Source organism: Anastrepha obliqua, chromosome 4, assembly GCF_027943255.1.
Source record: "Anastrepha obliqua isolate idAnaObli1 chromosome 4, idAnaObli1_1.0, whole genome shotgun sequence".
NCBI classification, from domain to species: Eukaryota; Metazoa; Arthropoda; class Insecta; order Diptera; family Tephritidae; genus Anastrepha; species Anastrepha obliqua.
Genome location: NC_072895.1, coordinates 9,295,163 through 9,298,032, shown reverse-complemented (window position 1 = coordinate 9,298,032; position 2,870 = coordinate 9,295,163).

The window sequence follows — 2,870 nt, the reverse complement described above, 5'->3', positions numbered from 1 at the left end:
GAAACATTTGAACAAAGGCATTCCTTTCTAGAAGTCCGTTGTTTTTGCGGATGAAAGCAAATTTAACCTTTTCAGGTTTGATGGAAAGTCCTCCGTTTGAAGAAAACCAAACACCGCGTTTCAACCATGTAATTTGCGCTCTACAGTTAAACTCCGGCAGAGGCAGTGTGATGGTATGGGGTTGCATGCCCTATTTAGGCGTCGGAAATTTAACATTTATTGAAGGAAAGAGGAATAAAAAGATGAATCTGGATCTGCTAAAAGATAATTTAGTACAAAGTGCGGATAAAATGGACATTAGGGATTCGTTTAGGTTCTACCAAGACAACGATCCCAAGCATAAGTCTGGTATTGTAAAAACTTGGCTTATCTGGAACTGCCAACATGTGGGTACAGACACCTGCACTGAGTCCAGATTTCAAAATTATTGAGATTTTGTAGTCAGTGCTGGAAAATAAAATAAGAAACCACAATATTTCTAATGCTTCTGATCTGAAACGGGCACTACAGGAAGAATGGGATAAAATTACTACCGATTATACAGCAAGACTTGTAGAATCTATGAATTCCCGATTGAAAGATGTTCTGAATCAAAAGGGATACCGCACTAAGTATTAGCCGTAATCATGAAATCGAAGTATTAATGCGTTTATATTTTTTGAATACTTTTAATTTACGCATCATTTAAGTTGTGACCTCAAAACTGTTACTGAATTATTTTAATTTGCATATCTTTCTTCTGATTTTTCTTACATTTTTTGTTTTTAAATAAAGCATGTTATTTAACAATAATAAAAAAGAAGATTTTTTTCTGAAATGGAAATACAATAAAATAAATTTGATATTTTCAAAATATTTTTTGGCTGCATCAAATAAGCTGTGAATCACTGTATATAAATTAATAAATAAATATACAAGGTGTCGCAAAATTATTATTCTTCTTTTCTTTGATTAATAAAAAAAAAATATTTTTAGTGATGGAAATCTTTATTTTGACCTTTACGCGCTCCGTTGCTGTTCTGCTATTTCTCATCTCCCGTGACGATTCGGTACAAAAAGTTTATAGCCGCGTGTTGCTTGACGGCGGGTAAGATGCTGAGAAGCAATTTGAAGGCGACTTTCTTGGTTTTTTTCGTTGAGCTCTTGAGGCACTCAGGCTCCCAATTTTTCAGTAAACCCCACTGAATGAAGGTGATGGACAATCGTTACATGATCGCAGTTCATTTTTTCCGCGAATTCACGTCTAGTTGGCGACTCGTTAGGTTCTCTTTCAAGAGTTATTTGAGACGTTCTCCATCGAATTCAGAAGGCCTTCCGCTGCGTGACGTATTATCGACGTCAAAGTTACCATTTTTAAAATTTGCAAACCATTTCCGTGCTCTAGACTCACCTATGACACCTTCTCCACAAACGTCGCAAATGTCCTGGGTTGTTTCGACAGCTTTTCGACCTGGAAGAAACTCAAAGAAGATTTGATTTTTCCATTTCTAAGGCTCAAAACTAATAACAAATTAAATAACTCAAAAATACAATTAACACAGTTTTATATAGCAGAAAGAGTTCTATCGAATGAATGCTTTTGCTTTGCCAAACAGCCAGCAAATCGTTGTAACTTAGATGCCACTATACACAGTTATCGGTTTTGGCCGCATCTAAAACATTGCGCCATCTAGCTCGGTTCGCTGCTTGCTGGTGCCAGTTGGTGACACCTAGCGCTGCCAGATTATGCTTCACTTTATCTCCCCAGCGCAGATTAAGCCTTCTTGTTCTTCCTCGTCGTTTACCAGTGGGTTCCCTCTCGAAGGACTGCTGTACCGCAGCACTTTCGTTCATCCTCGGGGGATGGCCAAGCCAGCGCAGCCGTTGTATTTTCATACGCTTCATTATGTCGACATCTCGGTATAGCTCATACAGCTCGCTGCTCCATCGGATACGGAACTCATTCTCGCTTACACGAAAAGGTCCAAAGATTTTTCGGAGAATTTTTCTCTCGAGCGCTCCTAGTGCTCTCTCAGCATATACAAGAACGGCGATCTTTAGGCTTTTGTACAGCGATGTTTTCGTTTTTCGAGAGGATTATCAGTTCTAATTCTCAATTGCCTACTGAGCCCAAAATAACACCTATTAGCAAGAGTTATCCTTTATTGAATTTCTAGGTTGACGTCGGTCTGGCTATTAACACTGGTTATAGATAAACAAAGTCCTTCACCTCTTCAAGTTCGCGGTTGCCAACAGTGACGTGTTGTCTAAGACGCGAGGACTCTTTGTGTGTTGACAGCAGGTACTTGGCTTTACTTTGTACCGCAAGACTCTGCTTCCTTCTCCAGATGGGAGTACTTCAGGCCGACAATATCAATATTATCAGCACACGCCAATGGCATGATGCTTTTGTAGTAGGTAGTGCCGAAGCGGTTTAACTCAGCAGCACGAATAATGTTTTCCAGTAGTGGATTAAAATGACAGTTAGGCTGCACTGAAGGCCTTGGAGAACGTGAAGCAATCCTCAAAGATTGTTCCAGAATGTAAGAAGAAGCTTAACTCTGTCGTAAGACAGAACAGGCTTGTACTTATATGTGTTAAAGAACAATCCGGTGTTCAAGGAAACGAATTGCCTTTGAATTGGCCAATTGTGGGTCAGCGGTTCCCCCACAAGAGCCAGAGCCGGTCTAGAACGCTGCAGAACTGCAAAGCGTTTTGTGACAAGTCCGAACAGAAAACTGTCAAACTTTCTACTAAAACTTAGAAGGAAAGATGTTCGGTTGATGGTCGGTATTATTACAGGACACAACCCATGGGGTCAGCATGTGACCAGCATTGGAATCATTGAGGACCCAATGTGCCTGTTGTGCTTGGAGGAGGCGGGTAGTACT